This window comes from Ornithorhynchus anatinus, chromosome 5 (assembly GCF_004115215.2).
Source record: "Ornithorhynchus anatinus isolate Pmale09 chromosome 5, mOrnAna1.pri.v4, whole genome shotgun sequence".
NCBI classification, from domain to species: domain Eukaryota; kingdom Metazoa; phylum Chordata; class Mammalia; order Monotremata; family Ornithorhynchidae; genus Ornithorhynchus; species Ornithorhynchus anatinus.
The window spans coordinates 53958280-53982994 of NC_041732.1; positions in this window are offsets into that span (position 1 = coordinate 53958280).

A 24715-nucleotide genomic window follows, 5' to 3' on the forward strand; every position below is an offset into this window, starting at 1 on the left:
CCGCTGGGTGACCCTGGGCAAGTCACTTCACTGATCTGTGATTCGGTTACCTCATCTGTAAAATGGGGATTAATACTGTGAGCCCCATGTGGGACATGGATTGTGTCCAACTTGATTATCCTGTATCTATCCCAGTGCTTAGTACAGTGCCTGGCACATAGTAAGGACTTACCAAGTGCCGTTAAAAAGCACACAAAAAGCAAAAAAACCCAGCAACATTTGCCCTCAGCTACATCCCACGGGTCCTTTCACAGAAGCACAGCCCTCTATAATATGTCTCACCTCCTCCACTATAACCCAAGGGTGTGAGCCTTTGACAAATGCCACACTTAGCTAGCTCCTCGGCGAGGCTGGGCATATTGTAAGCTCGCTAGACTGTAAGCTCCTTTTTAAAAATGGTTTTTAAGTGCTTACTCTGTGCCAAGTATTGTACTGAATGCTGAGGTATATAACAGGTTGGGCGCAGTCCCTGACCCACGTGGTGCTCACAATTTAATCCGCATTATACAGATGAGGAAACTGAGACCCAGAGAAGTTAAGTGACTTGCCCAAGGTCACACAGCAGGCAAGAGGCAGAGCTGGGACTAGAACTCCCAGGCCCTCTAACTTTCCTCTTGGCCACACTGCTTCTCCAGCGTGGCTCGGTGGAAAGAACCTGGGCTTCGGAGTCAGCGGTCACGGGTTCGACTCCCGGCTCTGCCATTTGTCAGCTGTGTGACTGTGGGCAAGTCGCTTCACTTCTCCGTGCCTCAGTTACCTCATCTGTAAAATGGGGATTAACTGTGAGCCTCACGTGGGACAGCCCGATCACCCTGTATCTCCCCCAGCGCTTAGAACAGTGCTCTGCACAGAGTAAGCGCTTAACAAATACCAACATTATTATTATCCTTAGGGGCAGGGATTCTATTTACCAATTCTATTACACTGTGCTCTCCCAAGCTCCTAGAACAGGGATCTGCATATAGCGAGCACTCGATATATATCATGGATTGACTAATTGCTCATGTTGGCCTAACTCCTTAGTTTAAGATTATCAGACACTCATCCCAGCTCTGGTCATCTTTTGGCTAGACTATTTTAATCTCATCTTCATTATTCCCCTTACTTTAGCTTCTTGCCATTCAATTCACCCTAAACATTTGTACAAAGCCATCTTCTAGTGGATAGAGCACAGGCCTGAAAGTCAGAAGGACCTGGGTTCTCACCCTGACTCCGCCATTTATCGGCTGTGTGACCTCGGGCAAGTCACTTAACCTCTCTGTGCCTCGGTTGCCTAATCTGTAAAATGGTGATTAAGTGCGGGACAGGGTCTGTGTTCGATCCGAGGAACTCGCATCTACCCCGCTGCTTAGAACAGTGCTCGGCACATAGTAAGCGCTTAACAAATACCATTATTATTACATTACTCCCCCCTTCAAAATTGTGATGGGAAAAGGGGATGCAAGTGGCAACGATCGAAACTTCTGTCTCTGGGCATCGATCTCCTCCCCCAGTTGACATCATCCTCGCTGTCCTCTCCTCTCACTGCAGCCCCATTCCCATGTGGGGACGAGCCAGAGAAAGAAGAAGAAAGGATGCGTTAGGGCTCAGCAAGAAACCTTCTATGTGGAGAGACTCCTCTGCCTTTTCAATCACGCTAACCCATTTTGGAAAGAAGCCAATTCTGCCCGATGTGGGCAGGGAATGTCTCTCCTTATTGCTGAACTGTACTTTCCAAGTGCTTAGTACAGTGCTCTGCACACAGTAAGCACTTAATGAATGCGATTGATTGAATGAATGAATGAATGCCCCTACTGCTTTAATACAGTCACTCATCCTATCCTGACTGGATTACTGCATCAGCCTCCTTGCTGACCTCCCCCAGCCTCCTGCCTCTCCCCACTCCGGTCCATAATTCACTCTGCTGCCCAGATCATTTTCCTATAAAAACATTCAGGACAAGTCACCCCACTCCTCAAAAAACTCCAGTGGTTGCCCATCCACTTCCGCATCAAAGAAGAACTTCTTACCATTGGCTTTAAAGCACTACATCACCTTGCCCGCTCCTTCTTCACCTTACTACTCTCCTACTACAACCCAGCCCGCACACTTCGTTCTTCTAATACTAACTTTCTCACTGTGCCTTGATCTCACCTACCTAACTCTCTGTTGACCCCTCGCCCACGTCCTGGCTCTGGCCTGGAACCCCCTCCCTCCTCAAATCCTACAGACAATTACCCTTCCCCGCTTCAAAGCCTTATCCAAGGCACTTCTCTTCCTCAAGAGCTTCCCTGACTAAGCCCTCCTTCCCTTTTCTCCCACTCCCTTCTGTCACCCTGATTTGCTCCCTTCATTTTTCTCCCCACCCAGCCCCATAGCACTTACGTACATATCTGTAATTTTTTCTTATTTATATTAACATCTGACCCCCCCACTTCTAGACTGAAAGCTGGCTATGGGCAGGGAATGTGTCTGTTTATTGTTGTATCGTACTCTTCCAAGGGCTTAGTACAGTGTTCCGTACACAGCGAGCGCTCGGTAAATATGAATGAGTGAATGAGCCTCCATCCCTGCATCCCTCTCATTCGGCCCCTTCTACTGTGGCTGCCTCCTCCACACACACTAAACTAGTGAACTGAGCTCATTTCTCAGGCAAAAAATGGCCTGGGAATTGTGCTGATTCAAGCAGAATGTAGCATTAAGTGTGGCTGCAAGGGGTTTGTCTTGAAATTTCAGGTTCACGTGTCTCTCTTACTCAAAATGAAATTAGGATCCAGGGAGGAGGGCATTCCCAAAATTGTGTAGCTAGAGCCTATATTTTTGGTAGATTCACCGAGTCCCTAGTGAACTGAAACTAGTATGTACTTTTGATCTCTAACTGGCCGTGAACCTTTTCTAACATCATTCCTTACACCCGATTTAGAAAAAATATTCACATTCTCTTGGAAGAAACTCCTTTGCAAGATGCCCCACTAACACCACACACACACACACACACACTCCCATCATACACACACACACTGACACACACACACACACACAATCTCAGTCGTATCTCTCTGAGGAAGAACAATTCAGTATTCACGTGCTAGAAGTGTATGTAAATAGAAATATGCATAATGTACAAAAATTGTTTCACACATTGCATGTCAGCCAGATCATCCAAGTCAAAACAACACTTTTGAAACGCTTGGGTTTTTCTCTCCTATTGGCTTTTCCCGGTGGAAAAAATACACCAACAGAAAATGTCTCGCATAGAAGGTAAGACAGAGCAAGTTTTTGAAGTTACAAGTATCTTTTGTTGGTTTATGAAGACTAATGTTCTGGAAATCCAGGATTCTTTTTTAATAGTTCCACTGGGATCTCTGATTTAACAACTTACCCCGCGATCTGTATTAGAAAAACCCTTCATTTGATGTCTTTCTCACCACTTTAAATCATATGTGTTTCATACCCCATTGTTTCATACCCTCTAGCCTATACTCCCCCGGCCCCTTTTTAATAGTATCCGTTAAGGGCTTACCATGTGCCAGGCACTATACTTAGCACTGAAGTAGATAGAAGATAATCAGGTGGGACACGGTCCATGTCCTACATGGGGCTCATAGCCACAATCCCCATTTTACCCATGAGGGAATTGAGTTCCCCTGGGGACACAGCAAACAAGTGGGGGAGCCAGAATTAGAAGCCAGATCCTCTGAATCCCAGACCCTAGGCCACGCTCCTTCTTAAAGTAAAACAAATAAATGCCCACTTGAAAGCTGGGGTTGTATCTACCCCAGCTGTTGTTTTGTACTCTCCAGTCATAGTGAAGTACTTGATTACTGTATCAGCCTTCTTGCTGACCTCCATGCCTCCTGTCTTTCCCCACTCCAGTCATATTTCATTCTGCTGCCCGGATCATTTTTCTACAAATATGTTCAGGACATGTTTCCCCACTCCTCAAGGAACTTCCAGTGGTTGTCCATTCACTGCGGCATCAAACAGAAACTCCTTACCATCGGCTTTAAAGCACTCAATCACCCTGCTCCCCCCATCTTACCTCACTGCTCTCCCACAGACCAGTCCGCGCACTTCGCTCCTCTAATGCCAACCTACTCACTGTACCTCGATCTCATCTGTCTCGCTGCCGACCTCTCGCCGACATCCTGCCTCTGGCCTGGAATGCCTTCCCTCTTCATATCCTACAGACAATCACTCTCTCCGCCTTCAAAGATTTACTGAAGGTACATGTCCTCCAGGAGGTCTTCCCTAGCTAAACCATACTCCTTTTCTCTTCTCCCGCTATCTTCTGCATCGCCTTGATTGCTCCCTTTATTCACCCTTCCTTCAGCCCCACAGCCCTTATGTAAATATCCGTAATTTATTTATTTATATTAATGTCTGTCTCCCCTTCTCGACTGTAAGGTCTGTGTGGGCAAAGAATGTGTCTACCAACTCTGTTACGTTGTACTCTCCCAAGAGCTTAGGGTTTTTCTCTGCACCCAGTAAACACTCGATAAATGTGATCGACGGATAAAAGGTACTCTGCACACAGTAAGTGTTCAATAAATAACATTGATTGATTGACTGGCTTTGCAGCTAAATAAACTATGTTCCAATTATTGAACAACCACCTTGCACCAAGAACAGCTTCAACCTTGAAGGGAGGAAATTGGCTGTCAAGGAATTTGAGTTTAAAAATAACACAGGACAAATACGTAACAAGTTGTTTAAACAGGCATCCTTCCTCTCAGATTTGTCCTTGATGAAACCAAACTGCTAGAATTTGTTTTCTGCTTTTATGGTATTTGCTAAGCATTTACTACGTGTCAGGCACTGTTTTAAGCAGTGGGGTAGATACGAAGTAATCAGGTTGGACACATCCTATATCCCACATGGGGATTCCAGTCTTAATTCCCATTTTACAGATGAGGTAATTGGGGCACAGAAAAGTCAAGTGACTTGCCCAAGCTGACACAGCAGACAAATGGCAGAGACAGGACTAGAACCCAAGTTCTTCTGATTCCCAGGCCTGGCTCTATCCACTAGAGACTTTCTGAGCCTAACCTTAGGGGGAGAGATGGGCCTGAGAATCGGAAGAACTGAATTCTAATCATTCATTCAATCGTATTTATTGAGCGCTTACTATGTGCGGAGCACTGTACTAAGTGCTTGGAATGGACAATTCGGCAACAGATAAAGACAATCCCTGCCCAGTGACGGGTTTACAGTCTAATCCCAGATTCACCACAGTCTATCTGTGTGACTTTGGGCAAATCTCTTAATTTTCCCTTAACTTCCCTCTGTCAAGGTTTCCTCGTCTATAAAATGGGGATTAAAGACCTGTTCTCCCTCCTTCTTGGAAGGGACAGGGAATGTGTCTGTGACTGTGTCTGACCTGAATATGTTGTTTGTAACTCGGTGCCTAGTGCAGTGCTTGGCACATAATGAGTAATTACCAAATACCACGGTGATAGGGTTCATTTTTTTAATTATACAGCGAGGAATCAATTGCTAAAGGAATTTACTGAACTCCTATTCTGTGCAGAACCCAGTACCAAGCTCTCGAGAGAGTACAGTAGAAGTGTGTGTGTGTGTGTGAACAAACAGAACTCTCAGAATCAGGAAGGATGTGGATAGGGTCAATACAGGACTTTTGGTCACCTAATCTCACAACTCCAGAGTTAGACCTCAGCTCTCCCCACCTTCAAAACCCTCCTAAAATGTCACCCACTCCAACAAACCTTACCAGATTAAGTATCAGTGCCTCAACTCTTTTGAGTTCCTCAACTCCAGTTGCATATATATGTAATGCATGTATTACATCGACATATATATGCATCTATTCTCATTCACGGCACTCGCTTTATACATACATAGTCAACATTTCTACATCTACGTCCCCTTTAGACTATAAGGGCGTTATGGGCAAGAAAATTGTCGTAGACTTCTGTTAGCCTTGGGTACTGAACGGAGCTGACTCTCAATAAATACCACTTCTATTACTATTTCTGCTCCTTAGGGTGTCCAGTGTCCACCCACTGGAGCTTGAAGATTCACGCTTGACAGTTTAAAGACTAACCAAGGAAAGCTATTTGCATGTAATGGGTGGTGATTGCGATTGCCACAGAAAGTCGTGCAGACAGACAATGCCAAATATCTTCAAGAAGCACTGGATGAATTCATGGATGAAAGGCACTTCTCGGGAACATAAAAGGTAAAGTTAGTGATGTTAATCTTGAAAAGTATCTAAAAGGATTCATGGGTGGTAGGTCCATCATGAATAATTAGAGGAAAATTAGTAGTAATAACTTCAATGTATATAGCATTTTTTTAATTGTTCCAAAGGGCTTTCACATTCATTTCCTCATAACATTCCTCTAAGGTCAGAAGAGAAAGAGTTCCTGTTGTACAACTGAGGGAACTGAGACCAAAGAGGTTAAGATTCTTCCCAATTTGCACTGCAGACCTGTGGCAGAGCTGGGTCTGAAACCCAGGTTTCATGCATTCATTCATTCATTCATTCAGTCGTATTTATCCAGGGCTTACTGTGTGCAGAGCACTGTACTGGGCGCTTGGTTACCTCACCTCCCTTTTCTCCTCTACATCCCAGCCCTCACCCTCCACTCCTCTGGTACTAACCTTCTCACTGTGCCTCGTTCTCGTCCGTCCCGCCGTCGACCCCTGGCCCACGTCCTACCTCTGGCCTGGAATGTCCCCCCCCTCCTCAAATTTGCCAAACTAGCAGACTTCCCCCCTTCAAAGCCCTACTGAAAGCTCACCTCCTCCAGGAGACCTTCCCAGACTAAGCCCCTCTTTTCCTCTGCTCCCCCTTCCCTCCCCATTGCCCCAACCCTCTCCCTTTGCTCTAGCCCCTCTCCTTGCCCCACGGCACTTGTGTACATAAATGTACTTATAATGCTATCTTTTTATAAACATGTATATATCGATAACTCTATTTATTTATAATGTTGCTCCTGATGTCTGTTTACTTGTTTTGATGTCTGTCTCCGGCCTTCTAGACTGTGAGCCTGTTGTGGGAAAGGACTGTCTCTATCCTTTGCTGAAATATACTTAGTACGGTGCTCTGCACACAGTAAGCGCTCAATAAATAGGGCTGAAAGAATGAATACAATAGAACAACAGACGAGACACATTTTCTACCTGACTATTGACTCCAGACCTGCGCTCTTTACTTTAAATTCCACTGCCTCCTTAGGGAGGTTAGAGGGGAAGAAGTAAGTGATGTTAATCTTGAGAACAATCTTAATGGATTCATAGATAATAGGTTCATGATGGGTGAGTAGGGAGAGCGTTAGGCAGATTAGATGGTATTTTCCCAACCATGAGGACAAATGTCAGAGAAGGCAACCGCTGTTCCATTATTCTTCCAAGCATCCTTTTGGAGTCAGTATAGTGGGCTGGACATACATTTGATCTGATACGCTAACAAGCAGCCTCGTGAAGTGGATAGAGCACGGGCCGGAGAGTCAGCAGGTCACGGGTTCTAATCCCGACTCCGCCACTGGTCCGCTGTGTGAACTTGGGCAAGTCGCTTTAACTTCTCTGGGCCTCAGTTACCTCATCCGCAAAATGGGGATCTAGACTGTGAGCCCCATACGGGACAGGGACTGTATCCAACGCGATCGGGGAAGCAGCGTGGCTCAGTGGAAAGAGCCCGGGCTTGGGAGTCAGAGGTCACGGGTTCGACTCCCGGCTCTGTCAGCTGTGTGACTGTGGGCAAGTCACTTCGCTTCTCTGGGCCTCAGTGACCTCATCTGTAAAATGGGGATTAACTGTGAGCCTCACGTGGGACAATCTGATTCCCCTGTATCTCCCCCGGCGCTTAGAACAGTGCTCTGCACATAGTAAGCGCTTAACAAATGCCAACATTATTATTACATTATTACTGTATCCATCCCAGTGCTTAGTACAGTGCCTGGCAAACAGTAAGTGCTTAACAAATACCATAATTATTATTATCATTATTATTATATACTTTTGGGCAAAACAATACGAAAAATAATTGGCAATTTTCCATGACCTCCAGATACGTAATATAAAGCACCCCAATTATGTTTCAGAACCGTAATAAGACCTGTCTGCAAGAATTGTTTTATGGAGTTGAATTGGAATTCTAAAAATAAATTAGCAAATAAAATGAACAGTCTGCTTCTTGTACTTTGCAAAGACAAAAAAAAAAAAAAACCAACTTGGCAGCAAATTCAGGATCTTTCTTACACTGACAGAATTCTCCCCACTTCTCCTCCTACCTCTCTGGCTGATCTTTTTCGCTCTCATTCTCTGACTTTCCTTCTTTTTCCCACACCTTAACTGTGAGTGCTTTTCACGGACGTTTCACTTTTGACTCTTCATTCACTCCCCTGGTCGACTCACGAGCTCCCATGGTTTCAACCGCCACCAATCTACCTCATCAGACTGTGAGCCCCACGTGGGACAGGGACTGTGTCCAACTTGATAAATATGTATCTACCCCAGCGCTTAGTACTTTGCTTGACACATAGTAAGCGCTTAACAAATGCTATCGTTATCATTAGCCCTGATCTCCCTCCCCTTCTGCAGCCTCGCACTTCTTTCTGCCTCTTGGCCTTCTCTCTCTGAATGCCCAGCGGGGACGTCAAGCCCGGAGCTCCTTCCCACTTCACGTTTGCCAGACCGTAAGTCTCACCACCTTCAATGCCCTTTTTTTTTTTATGGTATTTGTTAAGCGCTCACTTTGTGCCAGGCACTGTTCTAAGCACTAGGGTAGATACAACTAATCAGGCTCCACATGGGGCTCACGGTCTTAATCCCCATTTTCTTAGATGAAGCAACCGAGGCCCGGAGAAGTGAAGTGACCGGCCCAAGGTCACACAGCAGACAAGTGGCAGAGCCGGGACTAGAACCCAGGTCCCTCTGACCCCCGGGCCTGCACCCCGACCCCTAGGCCATGCTGCAAAATCCCATCCGTAGACTAGGGGAAGGGATTACATCTACCAACTTTGTTTTATTGCAGTTTCCCAAGTACTCAGTACAGTGCTCTGCACACGGTAAGCGCTCAATAAATATCGTTGATGGATCGATTGATTGATCTCCTCCAAAAGACCTTCCCAGCTGAACTCTAATCTCCCTCATTTAGCTCACCCTAACTGCCACTTCAGCTCTTCGGAGTTGCCCTAGGCATTATGACACTCGGGACCTCCCCTAGGACATGTACATATTTTTAAAAAAAATGATGGCATTTGTTACGTGCTTACTATGTGCCAGGCACTGTACTGAGCGCTAGGGTGGCTAGAAGCAAATCGGGCCGGACACAGTCCCTGTCCCAAATGTCACACTCTTAATCCCCATTTTACAGAGGAGGTAACTGAAGCCCAGAGAAGTTGTGACTTGCCCAAGGCCACACAGCAGGCAAGTGGCAGAAGCCAAAAGTGTGGCTTCGTGGAAAGATCCCAGGCTAGGAAGTCAGAGGTGATGGGTTCTAATCCCGACTCCGCCACTTGTCAGCAGTGTGACTCTGGGCAAGTCACTTCACTTCTCTGTGCCTCAGTTACCTCACCTGTAAAATGGGGGTTAAGACTGTGAGCCCCACGTGAGACAACCTGAGTGCCTAGTATCTCCCCCAGCACTTAGAACAATGCTTGGCGCATAGTAAGCGCTTAACAAACACTATCATTACTATTATTAATATTATGATTCCCAGGCCCTTGCTCTATCCACTAAGCAGCGTGGCTCAGTGGAAAGAGGCCGGGCTTGGGAGTCAGAAGTCATGGGTTCGAATCCCGCCTCTGCCACTTGACAGCTGTGTGACTGTGGGCAAGTCACTTCACTTCTCTGGGCCTCAGTTCCCTCATCTGTAAAATGGGGATTAAGACTGTGAGCCTCACGTGGGGCAACCTGATTACCCCGTATCTACCCCAGCGGTTAGAACAGTGCTCTGCATGTAATAATAATAATAATAACGTTGGTATTTGTTAAGCGCTTACTATGTGCCGAGCACTGTTCTAAGCGCTGGGGTAGACACGGGGGAATCAGGATGTCCCACGTGGGGCTCACAGTCTTAGTCCCCATTTTACAGATGAGGTGAAGCGTAGTAAGCGCTTAACAAATACCAACATTATTATTACACCATGCTGCTAGCCTGTTGACTAGACAGTAAGTGTGTTTTGGGCAGGTAACGTATCTACCGATTCTATTCTATTGTACTCTCCCAAGTCTTTAATATAGTTTTCTGCATATAGCAAGCATTCAATAAATATAAATAAATACAGAAGCAGCCCGGCCTAGTGGATAGAGTGGATAGAAGGACCTGGGTTCTAATCCCGGCTCCACCTCTTATCTGCTCATTCATTCAATCGTATTTATTGAGTGCTTACCGTGTGCAGAGCACCGTACTAAGCTCTTGGGAGAGTACAGTGCAACGATAAACAGACGCAATCCCTGCCCACAACAAACCTGTCGTGTGACCTTGTGCGAGTCACTCAATTTCTCTCTGCCTCAGTTCTCTCATCTGTAAAATGGGGATTGATGGTGAGCCCCATGTGGGACAGGGACTGTGTCCAATCTAATCAACTGGTATCTGCCCCAGCGCTTAGTACAGTGCCTGGCACAGAATAAGCATTTAACAAATACCATTTTTTAAAAAAACTCAATAAATACCATTGATTAATTGTCGTCACAGTATCTAAGCATCAACTCATATACCTATCCCCATTTCTTCTTTCTCCTATCTGTGATTAATTTCAATGTCAACCTATCTTGATTTTGCTACTTTCCAGGTCATGTGTAATAATAATAATAATAACGTTGGTATTTGTTAAGCGCTTACTCTGTGCAGAGCACTGTTCTGAGCGCTGGGGGAGATCCAGGGTGATCAGGTTGTCCCACGTGAGGCTCAGTCTTAATCCCCATTTTCCAGATGAGGGAACTGAGGCCCAGAGAAGTGAAGGGACCCGCCCACAGTCCCACAGCTGCCAAGTGGCAGAGCCGGGAGTCGAACTCATGACCTCTGACTCCGAAGCCCGGGCTCTTTCCACTGAGCCACGCTGCTTATGGATACTATTGACTGGCTGCTCGATCGATATTCAAACTTCAGGTATTTCCTCCCAAAGGGCAGTTCTCTTTTATTTCGTCTTTTTGCTGAAGTTCATTTCTGGCAGTGACTCATCAACCCCATCTGCTGGTGTTGCAAGGTGCCGGAAAACCTAGAGAATCCGTTCAATCCGTGAAATTTTCGGAATTTGAGCAAAAAAAAAAAATCAGAAAATATTCCTAAAACGCATCAAATTTAAGAGTCAGTGGAGTGAGAAGTGATTGCTCGGTGGAAAGGGCACGGGCTTTGGAGGCCGAGGTCATGAGTTCGAATCCCGGCTCTGCCACTTGGCAGCCGTGTGACTGTGGGCAAGTCACTTCACTTCTCTGGGCCTCAGTGACCTCATCTGTACAATGGGGATGAAGACTGTGAGCCCCCCCGTGGGACAAGCTGATTCCCCTGTGTCTACCCCAGCGCTTAGAACGGTGCTCTGCACATAGTAAGCGCTTAACAAATACCAACATTATTATTCCTTTCCTGTTCTCTACTGCCGTCATCATTTTACTTCTTTACGTTCCTAAAGAATTCGATAGTGATCAGGAACAAGGGTAGTAAGAGAAGCAGCTGTGGCTCAGTGGAAAGAGCCCGGGCTTGGGAGTCAGAGGGCATGGGTTCGTATCCCAGCTCCGCCACTTGTCAGCTGTGTGACTGTGGGCGAGTCACTTCACTTCTCTGGGCCTCAGTGACCTCATCTGTAAAATGGGGATGAAGACTGTGAGCCCCCCGGGGGACAACCTGATGACCCTGTATCTACCCCAGTGCTTAGAACAGTGCTCTGCACATAGTAAGCACTTAACAAATACCAACATTATTATTATCATTTAAGGAACCTCTACTTTGGGAAGAGCCTCTGCGGTGCATACTTTGAGCACATGCCAAGATCCTTCAAATGCCAGCCCAATCCCAAACCCAGAGAACCAAATCCCACCTAAATCCCTCCTAAATCCTTTCATAATAATAATAATAATAATAGCATTCTCTCATCAACCCCCAACCCTGACTTTCTCCACCCAAGTTCTCATCATAATATCCAGGCAGCTAAATGCCATTCTCTCTGGTTAATTATGGTACTTGAAAAGTACTTACTGTGTGCCAAGCGCTGTTCTAAGCACTGGGATAGACACAAGTTAATCAGGTTGGAAGCAGTCCCTGTCCCACATAGGGCTTGCACTCTTATCCCCATTTTACAGATGAGGTAACCGAGGACCAGAGAAGCGAAGTGACTTGCCGAAGGTTACCCAGTAGACAAATAGTAGAGCTAGGATTAGAACCCGGGTCCCTTGGACTCTTAGGCCCGTGCTCTATCCACTGAGCCACACTGCTTCTGCACTTCTTCTCTGATTTCTTTCTCATTCCCCTCCATCATGGGGCAGGGGAGAGACTGACCTGTGTGGTTGATTATTCTCTGTGCTCTGGGAATTTACAAGAGGGCACGATTTACAGGCATTCTGGTGGTGTATGTCTTTATTGAATGCTGAAAACGATGAAGGAAGAGCTGCCAGCAGCATTGCAGAAATGCAGGTTAAAGACGTTTGCCATTTTTTTTTCCTTTAATTTTTCAATCTTAAACCAAAGAGCTTTACTCTAGCACATCCGTAGTAATCGTAACAAAATGATCCCGTGTGGTAGATAACGGTCGGTCTTCTGTCATCATACGGAACGCTGGCAGGAAAATGGAATGCAAGGTTTACCCCAACATTCCTGTCTGCTGAGAAAAATTCTAAAATTATAAATTGTGACCCTGAAATCTTGCGGTATATTATTTTATTCGTGAAAGAAATGTGCCCATTCTGCTTTGTTACCATACATACCCTTTTTGTTGTACTGAAAGCTAACAACACAATTCCTGTGTGAACCGGACTGGATACATTACAGTTTTCAAGTCCTTGAGAAAAAAAATCAATTTAATATTAGTAGATGGTAGCATCATTTCCAGAAGAATAGAATGAGGCATTGTCTGCAATATTTAATTCTTTTTTCATCGGGATCTTTATCTAACTCATCTCTCTTTTCTGGAAAGCTTTAAGGTCCCCTTTGTACATGTCAAGTAACAAAGTGGATGAAGTGTAACTACCATTTGTAAATGAAACATGAACAAAATTATGGGGGCGGGAGGGGGACTGTAGGACTTCACTCAATCTGAAACAAAATGGTTTTGATGTAGGACTTCACTCCTCCAGTTTACACCAAACCCAATCCAAAGAAATGATTTTCCATCATCCATATTCATTGAACTCTCACTTTGTGCAAAGCACTGTAGTAAGCGCTTGGGTGAATACGGTAAAACTGTTGGTAGACATGTTACCTGCCCACAAGGAACTTATAGTCTCAAGGTCATTTGGGACAATATGCTGATATCAATCCAAGTAGCCACACTACCAAACAGTCACTCAGTGGTATTTATTGGGTGCTTACCGTGTGCAAAGTAATTAATGCTGGTATTTGTTAAGCGCTTACTATGTGCAGAGCACTGTTCTAAGCGCTGGGGGAGATACAGGGTGATCGGGTTGTCCCACGTGAGGCTCACAGTTAATCCCCATTTTACAGATGAGGGAACTGAGGCCCAGAGAAGTGAAGTGACTTGCCCACAGTCACACAGCTGACAAAATGGCAGAGCCGGGATTCGAACCCATGACCTCTGACTCCCAAGCCCGGGCTCTTTCCGCTGAGCCACGCTGCTTCTCTACTGTACTGAGCACATGGGAAAATACAGTACAATAAAATTGGTAGTTGCAGACCCTTCCCAGAAAGAACCTACAGTCTACAGGGGGGAGACAGAAACTAAAATAAGTTGCAGATTGGGGAAATAGTAATATATAAGGGCATACTTTAAAGAGGAGATCCTACCAAGAGTAGTAATGATTCTTGATTCTATTTACTGTTATTGTTCTTGTCCGTCCGTCTCCCCCGATTAGACCGTAAGCCCGTCCAAGGGCAGGGACTGTCTCTATCTGTATCCATTTGTACATTCCAAGCGCTTAGAACAGTGCTCTGCCCATAGTAAGCGCTCAATAAATACTATTGAATGAATGAATAATGATGGTATTTGTTAAGCGCTTACTATGTGCCAGGTACTGTACTAAGCGCTAGGGTGGGTAAAAGCAAACCCGGTTGGACCGAGTCCCTTGCCTCACGTGGGGCTCGCAATCTCAATCCCATTTTACAGATGAGGTAACTGAGTCACAGAGAAGTGAAGTGACTTTCCCAAGGTCACACAGCAGACGGGTGGCAGAGCTGGGATTAGAACCCATGACCCTCTGCCTCCCAGGCCCGTGCTCTAAGCCCTACGCCAGGCCAGCACTCTCCTACATCATCCTATTACCTTAAGCAGCTGGGGAACTGCTAGTCTTGGTTGGCGTGGCAACCCGTGGAAGTGGCTAAATCAGTCAACTATATATACTGAGCACCTACTTTATGTGCACAGTACTGTACCCACACAATAATCTTGGCATTTGTTAAGCACTTACTATGTGCAGAGCACTGTTCTAAGCACTGGGGTGAATAGAGGGGAATCAGGTTGTCCCACGTGAGGCTCACAGTTAATCCCCATTTTACAGATGAGGGAACTGAGGCCCAGAGAAGTGAAGTGACTTGCCCACAGTCACACAGCTGCCAAGTGGCAGAGCTGGGATTCGCACCCATGACCTCTGACTCCAAAGCCCATGCTCTTTCCACTGAGCCACGCTGCTTCTCTTCGGGGCAGATTCGGGGCAGGAGGAAGTTCCAGGCAAGAGGAAGAACATGAGCAAGAGGTGAGAGGCAGAAGAGTCACGGATGAGACAGTATGAGAAAATTCGATTAAAAGGAACAAAGGATAATTCGATTAGAAGTTGAGCTTTCAGCTCAACTCAGCTCACCATGCCACGGGAGGCAGTGTGGTATAGTGGATAGAGCATGGCCTAGGAGTCAGGGTCGTCGTGGCTCCTCCACTTGTCAGCTGTGTGACTTGGAGCAAGTCGCTTCACTTCTCTGTGCCTCGGTTGTCTCATCTGTCAAATAGGAGTTGAGACCGGGAGCCCCATGCGGGACAGGGACTGTGTCCAACCCTATTTGCGTGTATCCATCCCAGCGCTTAGCACAGTGCCTGTCACATAGGAAGCGCTTAGCCAGCACCACAGTTATTACGACTAGACGGAGGAGAAGAGTAAGAGGGAGGGAGTTGATGGAGAGCCCTTTAACCGATGGTCGGGGGTTATTGAATGAGGAGGAGAGGAATTGAATTGTACTTTCCAAGCGTTTGGTACAGTGCTCCGCACAAAGTGAGGGCTCAATGGATAGGATTAAATGAATGAATGAGTGAATGAATGAATAGGCAACCAGTGAGTGTTTTTGAAGTGTGAGGGGGTGTGTAAAGAATGGTTCTGTTTTAAGAAAAAACGATCTGAGCAGACGAGCGAAGTATGGACCGGAGAAGGGAGGGAGAAGAGGCGGGGATGCTAGTTCAAAATAATGATGACTGTATTTGTTAAGCCCTCACTATGTGCCCAGCACTATACTAAGCACTGGGGTGGATAACAACAAACCGGACTGAACGCAGTTCCTGTCCCATGTGGGGCTCACAGTCCCGACCTCCATTTTACGGAAGAGGTAAAAGAGGCACAGAGGAAGTGAAGTGACTTGTCCAAGGTCTCACAACAGACATGTGTGGAGCCGGGATCAGAACCCATGACCTTCTGATTCCCAGGCCCTCGGTCTCTACTAAGCAGTGCTGATACACTATTCCAGGCAGGACGTGATAATCACTTGGACCAGAGTGGTGACCACCGGGATGGGGAGGAAGGGGTGGGTCTGAGCAGTGTTTCGGAGAATGTTGGAGCTGGTGGGTTCCCCTGATGGGTTTGTAGGGGCCTCTGCAGAGTGGTGGTACACGGCCATCGGAGACTCTCATCATTTCTCCTCTCCGCCCTCGCCCGTCTCCCAATCTCCTACACAAGTGACACAATCACCTCCTGCTCAAGTCAAAGACGGAGGCTGCGCGGATGCCCAGAGCTCTCTGTTTCTCACCTGGAGTTTCTGATCTGCAGCGCTGGGAGCCAAGCTAGGTAGAGATTCGATTCAACCAGTGCTTCCCCTAAGAGTCTCGAACCACATTTAGAGGGGCGGGATTGTTCTTCACTTTTCTTCAGTGAAATTTGGAAAGTAATCCTGAATCCTGGTTCTCCGTCCCACCCCCTGATACCGTGCATCCCGAAGAAGGGAAATGGCAAAGAGATGAGCTGAGTTTTTGAATCCTGGAGTATTTTTCCGCGGTAGTTTCACATGACACCAGGATGTGGTATCAGAAGGCCGACGCTTAATTAGAGGCACCGAAGCTGACATAGATGGGGATCTATGTGTAGAGAAGCAGCGGGGCTCAGTGGAAAGAGCACAGGCTAGGGAGTCGGAGGTCATGGGTTCGGATCCCAGCTCCGCCGCTTGTCAGCTGTGTGACTTTGGGCAAGTGACTTCACTTCTCTGGGCCTCAGTGACCTCATCTGTAAAATGGGGATGAAGACTGTGAGCCCCACGTGGGACAACCTGATCACTTTGTAACCCCCCAGCGCTTAGAACAGTGCTTTGTACGTAGTAAGCGCCTAACGAATGTCATCATCATGATCATTACTAGTCTCCGGATAGTCTCTGATGGATATCTATATCTGTGTGTGTATATATATGTAAGGCTGAATTTCTACTCAAAGGCCGCTAACTGTGGCCAACCTTCATTATAATTCACTCTCAAAATCATTCACTGCAACGCTTCTCATTCCGCTCTGTATCATTGCTCAGAACAGACCTGGTAGATGGACCCTGGCCTAGGTAAGTTATTTTTTTCGTTAGAATTCAGCTCCACCGGGAATTGCTTCCTTTTTCCTGAACTAAGTAATGTCCTTTCAGAGTCTGGCCAGCGACATTTAATTCAGGGCGAGCCAGCACCTCACAAGCACCTGGATGTGAAAATCAAAGTTGCAAAATAGCCAGTCTTGATTTGGAAAGGACCAGAACATCTTCCAATTCCCCAAGACACCGATTTACACACCGTATCAGAAAATGTGAGGCAAAGGTGAAGAAGAGCTCATTTTGCAAGCTGTTTTGCTTTCAGTAAGTAATAGTGCACTTCCCTAAAATTGAGATTTTACTTTCAGCATTGCGAACGTTTGCCGGACAATTGTTTCGTGGCCACGTCTGCCCGGATCAAATCTAAAAGCAGACTGGAAAAATTCCAAGGGCTTGTTCTATGCGTTAGCACTAATGGCTCCTGCCTCATTTGCCAGCTAATGGGAGAACCGGCTACTTGTTCTATGGCATAATTCAGCATTTTAGGCCCAAAATGCGATCGGTTGGGTTTGTGTAGACAGGAGGTTGGTTGCCTAGGCTTTCTGACTGACCCAGGTCCACCCAGCTGCCTGGGGGTCAGGAGGCCAAAGTGTGAGTGTGTGTGTGTGTGTGTCGCTCATTGTCCCATCAGCTTGTCTCGGGTCTGGGGATATTATTAATACTAGGAATTATGGTATCTTTTAAGAGCTTACTCTGTGCAAAGCATTATACTAAGCACTGGGATGCATACGAGCAAACTGGGCTGGACAGAGTCCCTGTCCCGCATGGGGCCCCCAGCCTTAATCCCCATTTCACAGATGAGGTAACTGAGCCCCAGAGAAGTGAAGTGACTTGCCTAAGGTCACCCAGCAGACCAGAGGCAGACTCAGGATTAGAACCCAGGAACTTCCGACCCCCAGAACCCCTGCTCTATCCACTAGGCAACACTGCTTCTCTGCCACGGCAGGAGGAATGATGGTCGCTCCAGGTAGGGCAGTGAGAAAAGCAGATTTCCCAAAGTGGGTTTAGGGACAGGAGAAGCCCCTGACTGGCTAATGTCAGTTTGGGCTGTGCAGCTCAGACACTGATGAGGTATGAGCCGAGCCACCATTCGGTTCAGTCGATAATATTTATTGAGCACTTACTGTGTGCAGAGCACTGAACTAAGCCCTTGGGAGAGAACAGTATAACAGTTTAACAGACACGTTTCCTGCCCACAATGAGTTACCTCTGCCCTGGAAGATTCAAGTCAAAGAACACAGATCTCTCTTTTGAAATTATCTACAGAAACCCTCCGCTTCCATGAAAAGACAGGCTCTTTGCATGAAACGGAACATTTCAACGGTGGCTTGTGAAGTGTCGTTTGTGTGTTCATTCAAATTGACTTCATGAAACTGAATTTCAGAGAAGCAGCGTGGTTCGGTGGAAGGAGCGTGGGCTTGGGAGTCAGAGGTCATGGGTTCGAATCCCGGCTCTGCCACTTGGCAGCTATCTGACTGTGGGCAAGTCACTTCACTTCTCTGGGCCTCAGTGACCTCATCTGTAAAATGGGGATTAAGACTGTGAGCCCCACGTGGGACAATCTGATGACCCTTTATCTACCCCAGCGCTTAGAACAGTGCTCTGCACATAGTAAGTGCTCAACAAATACCAACATTATTATTATTAGTCTTTCGATCAACGGTATTTATTGAGAATTTACCGTGTTCAGAGCACTATAGTAAGGTCTTAGCACTATACTAAGCACTTGCTTTGAAATATTCTATATTTTATGTTATAATTATATTCGTGTGCAAAGACTTTCAGAAAATATAGTGTAACATTTAATTTCCTGAGATTCTAATGTGGTTTACCCAGTTTAGCCACCATGCCATTTAAATCACTTGTTAATCCTCTTTGTTAATCATATTATCCACACGATCACACCAGCTGGGACTCATTAGAAACCATCCATTTTCCAAAGCTCTGGCTCTCTTTCCTATATTCACAGAAGAATGTCATGTTTCTTAATGTAAATTACTGCCGCATTCCTTAGTGGCTCGAAGACTCCATCACAGCTCTGTCAAGACCCCTACTATAAAGTAGAAAAATGTTTACTACTACTAATAATAATTATGGTAAGAGAAGCAGCGTGGCTCAGTGGAAAAAGCACGGGCTTTGGAGTCAGAGGTCATGAGTTCAAATCCCAGCTCTGCCACTTGTCAGCTGGGTGACTGTGGGCAAGTCACTTCACTTCTCTGGGCCTCAGTTCCCTCATCTGTAAAATGGGGATCAAGACTGTGAGCCCCACATGGGACAACCTGATTCCCCTGTGTCTACCCCAGCGCTTAGAACAGTGCTCTGCACATAGTAAGCGCTTAACAAATACCAACATTATTAAGCACTTACTAGGTGCCAAGCACTGTTCTAAGCACGGGGATAGATACATCATGATCAGGTTGTCCCATGTGGGGCTCACAGTCTCAATTCCCATTTTACAGATGAGGTAACTGAGGCACAGAGAAGTTAAGTGATTTGCCCAAGGTCGCACAGCAGAGGCGAGGCAGAGGTGGGATTAGAACCCCTAACCTCTGACTCCCACGCCCCTGCTCTTACCATTGGGCCATACGAGGAATCTCATGGCAAAACGAGAACAAGAGATTCAAGCAGTCCACTTTCTATGGCTCGGGGCTAATGGGTTTATGGATTCACTGAGATTTATCAGTCAGGTGTAAGGTTCTAAAATCAGAAACATCATTCTTTTAGTGTTTGGGTTGTCCTGAAAAATAAGACAGTGTAATTTACATTCTCGATTTGATATGAAAAAAGAAAACACAAATGCACTTGTAGCGAATACACTCAACACCTGTCGTTTTTGCTGTTTTCACGTTGAAGAGAATTGGGGTATTTACTGTTTTGAATAGTGGGCTAGCCAGCTGATTACCGTTGGTTTCAGAATTAAAGGTCAAAAGCCTGCAAATCTTTTGATCTTTTTAATCAAATATGAGGCTTTAAGAAACTTTCACCTAATTCCAGAGCCCTCTCCCATTGGACAAGCAGAAAATAAAAAGGAAACCCTTAGGAGCCTTTTTGACAAGAGGCTTAGCACAGATTAGATTTTTCGTTGCACCTTGAATCTCTGGTACCTCCTGGTGCTCTTCGACAGAATCCAAGTCACCTGTTAATTTAAGGATTAGGCAAAGAGTCTGACTTTGCCATTGGCATAGGAAAACCTCCAGGTCCAAGAGCAGGTTGTCTCTCTAGGCCTCACAAGGTTGGTATTTTGTTTTTCCTTGGTAACAGGGTTCAATGTTGATGAGAAAGCAGGGATGAAGAGTCTTGGATTGCTCCTTTGATATAATGAAGGTATTCATTCATTCAATAGTATTCATTGAGCGCTTACTATGTGCAGAGCACTGTACTAAGTGCTTGGGATGAACAAGGCTTAGTCAACTCTGCTTGGAAAGATTCAATTCAAAGAGCAGTTTTCTGACTTGAAATTATTTTCAGAAATCCTCTTGTTCTATGAAAACATGCTCTTTACATGAAACAGAACATTTCAAGGGTGGTTTGTAAAGTGTGATTTGTGTATTTATACAGATAGTCCCATTTTAGCAACTGAAAGGCCTGTTACTAGCCATAAATCCTGTCTGACCTCACTGTGGGCAGGGAATGTGTCTATTGTTATATTGTACTCAACCAAGCATTTAATTACAGTGCTCAATAAAAATGTTGACTGAATATCACTTAGCAGTAAATTGTATAAGAGGTAGGATATTACTTGTCAATTTTTCTGTTGTGGTTCTTGGGGGTCAAGAAATGCATTTGCACTGTTTTATCACATGCTTAGGAATTGATTTTAAAGGTGAAGATTTTGAAAGTCAAAGACATGTCAGCCATCCTGATTAGGTTCAGGATGGCTGCTCATCTATTTTCTAATTTGTTGAAGCTTAGTATCTTCTATTTACTTTCTCATATCACACTGAAGCAATTTTTTAGAGCTTAAAAGTATTGTCTATTTTTTTAAAGTTCAAAATTATTTTGATTGGTTTCAAGGGATATTTAAATAACATCTGCAAAAGTTCACATTCTTCAAATTGAAGTAGAGTGATTATAAATTAATCTTATCATTTTTCTGAAGCACTCTAGACCTGAAAGGTAGGAAGCAGAGTGAGAGTAGCTGATCTGAGTTCAATACTTACATTCAAAATCGCATGATCAAATAATTTAGCTTGTCTTTGATAACCATAACTAATTTGACGGCCACTAGCTCTGCTAATACATTGTTTGGGTACCCGGGCATAGCTACATGAACTTACATCTGTACATTTTAGAACAAGTCATGTCTTGTGCAAACATGAATAACATCTCTTGATTATGATGGAAATTTCCTTTAGCTGGACACCATATGCCCTAAAAGTGGCAATTTTTTTTTAGAGACGCTGATTCTTCTATAGTATATGGTAAAAACCCAGGCTGATGTAATTAAAGTTACTGGTAAAGAAAGTCTGAATTATCAAGGTTTAATGTTCAGAAACTCAGTCTTCACAGTGAACAATAAAACTGAATGAAAGAGCAAACATGCTTTGTGTGGTTGTGCTGGACTTCCTATTAAAAGTAATCCCTAGAGAGCTCTCTGGGCTCCTGGCCTGCACCCCTCCATCTGAATTCCAGGAGAACAGGAAAATGGATCTGGGCCAGCCTATGGGAGGCAAGTTGCGATTGAATGTGTGCTTAAAATTGGTGTCGCAGAGAAGTGACCCCAGAAGCTACTAGGCATTATGCAAATTCACTATGTGAGAGAACATCCATCTACTGACTCTTAGTAGTAATAATAATAATGTTGGTATTTGTTAAGCGCTTACTACGTGCAGAGCACTGTTCTGAGCGCTGGGGTAGATACAGGGGAATCAGGTTGTCCCACGTGAGGCTCACAGTCTTAATCCCCATTTTACAGTTGAGGTGACTGAGGCCCAGAGAAGTTAAGTGACTTGCCCATAGTCACACAGCTGACAAGTGGCAGAGCTGGGAATCAAACCCATGACCTCTGACTCCCAAGCCCGTGCTCTTTCCACTGAGCCACGCCGCTTCTCTGTACTATGTGCTAGTACAGTGCCTAGCACATAGTAAGCACTTCATAAATACCACAGTTATTATTACTGCCCTGCCAGTCCTCCTCCTGGCCACCCCCAGACCAAACTCAACCACATGCTGGAGGATGTGGGGGTTATCACTGAGAATCTAAATAATAATTTTGGTATTGAAGTGCTTACTATGGGCCGAGCACTGTTCTAAGCGCTGGGGTAGATACAGGGTAATCAGGTTGTCCCACGTGGGGCTCACAGTCTTAATCCCCACTTTACAGATGAGGTCACTGAGGCACCGAGAAGTTGTGACTTGCCCAAGGTCACACAGCTGACAAGTGGTGGAGCAGGGATTAGAACCCATGACCTCTGACTCCTAAGCCCGTGATCTTTCCACTAAGCCACACTGCTTCTGCACAATCTACCCAGACTTCCGTGGAGGGAGAACCAGACCAAACTGGCCAATAGGCTGGGATTTTCAGTCTCAAGCAGAGCCCTAACCTCTTGGCTGATGTTTATTACATCTGCCTCTACTGTTCCCCTAACATGTGTGACAAGAGTGTATCTACTTAGTCAATCATTTATTGAGCCCTTACTGTGTGCAGGACACTGTCTTAAGCTTGTTGTGGGCAGGAAATATGTCTGTTGTACTCTCTCAAGCGGCCGGTACAGTCCTCTGCACACAGTAAGCAATCAATAAATATGATTGAGTGCTTGGGAGAGGACAATATAACAGATATTCCCTGCCCACAATGAGCTTACAGTCCAGAGTCATAAGCTAAGCCTGCCTATTTAAATAGCTTGCTTTATGGTTTTCTATTGTTTCCAATTTCTATTATTCTTTTAGAGAAGAAGTCGGGCCTGGGAGTCGGGGAATCTGGCTTCTAATTCTGGCACCGCCACTTACTCGTTGTGCGATCTTGGGAAAATCACTTAACTCTCATCCCTTAGTCTCCTCATCTGTAAAATTGGGATTCAATGCCTGATTCCCCCCAGACTTGAAGCACTGTGGCCTAGTGGGAAAAGCAGAAGCCTGGGAGTTGGAGGACCTGGGTTCTAATTTCCAACTGTGGCACTTGTTTGCTGTGTGACCTCAGGCAAGTCACTTAGTTTCTCTTGGCCTTAATTCTTTCATCTGTAGAATGGGGATTCAATTGCTGTTCTCCCTCCGATTTACAATGTGAACTCCGTGTGGGACCTGATAATCTTGTATTTCCCCCCAGTGCTTAATACAGTGCTCAGTACATAGGGAGCACTAACAAATATCATCATTTATTGCTTAGATGGTGAACCCCACGTACCACGGGGACTGTCTGACCTGATAATATTGTTCTTGTTCGTCCGTCTCCCCCGATTAGACTGTAAGCCCGTCAAAGGGCAGGGACTGTCTTTGTTACCGATTTGTACATTCCAAGCGCTTAGTACAGTGCTCTGCACATAGTCAGCACTCAATAAATACTATTGAATGAATGAATGATCTTCAATCTACCTCAGTATTTAGTGTAGTCCTTGACACACAGTAAACACTTAGGAAATACAACAATTACTATAAGGAAACTTAACACAAGGGTAAGCCAGGCAACTTAGTTTGAATAATTATGTCACTTGAACCTATAATTATGTCACTCGAACCTTTGCTGAAAATAGTAAATACCCATTCAGCCTTCTCCAAATAGTCTGTGGAAAGATCAAGCTGATGTTAATTATTAGTCGTACTTTCACCTTCTTCTTTGGACTGAAATGGGTCACTGTCAACTCAGAGTTGGTATTTAACTCGGGTCACCAGTTCTTGCCTAAAGGGACAGTTTTCACCTTTTGTGAATTTCTCTTTGTTAAACTAAGATGGTTATATTTGCCTGTGCCAGAGCCTCAGACCCATGTGTAAGACCATGAAAGAAGCAGCACAGTTTAGCGTCTAGGGGTCAGCAGACCTAGGTTATAATCCCACTCTTCCGCTTGCCTGTTTTGGGGAAATCACTTTGCTTCTCTATGTTTGTTTCCTCATCCGTAAAATGGAGGTTCAATAGCAATTCTTCCTCTTAATTAGACTCTGAGCCCCATGCGGGACAGGGACTGTGTATCTACCCCAGAATTTAGTGCAGTTCCTGGCACATACTAAGTTATGCAACGCTATCCCATGCGCCCCTATTTGTTCCGTTAGGTAGCCTTCCCATACAAAGCATTTGGACCTTAAGATACTTCAAGTCCCACTTTTTCACTGTAGCTTTTCTGACTCGAGCCCCTTGAGAACCGAGATCTTGTCTACCAACTCTGTTATATTTAATTTTTTCAAGCATTTAGTACAGTGCTCTGCACCCAGTACACTTACAATAAATATAATCAAACCAAGCAATCTCTCCCCCTGCCCACACTATCCAACTTTAATGAGAAAGAGGAGGGAGTTAGATATAAACAATATCCCAATATCCTGTTCTGTAATTACCTGTTCTGATATGCTTTTTCATTTGACATTGGTGTTGATATAGCGATGAATCTAGACAAAATTTGTCAAATTAAAATGTATACAGAATTGTATTGAGTACTTATAGTGTGCAGAGCACTGTACTTAGAGCTTGGGAGAGTGCAATATAACAGTTGACACACACGTTCCCTGCCCACAATGAACTTACAGTTCAGAGGGGGAGATAGACATTTAATACAAATAATTTATAATATTTAAAGCTGTATATGTAAGTGCTGTGAGGTTGAGAGTGGGTGATTATTAGTGGCCAAAGATCACTATCTGCATCCTTTTCCTTTAAATTTTGAAGATGCTGTTGGTTGGGTATAAAACTTGCCTGGCTCA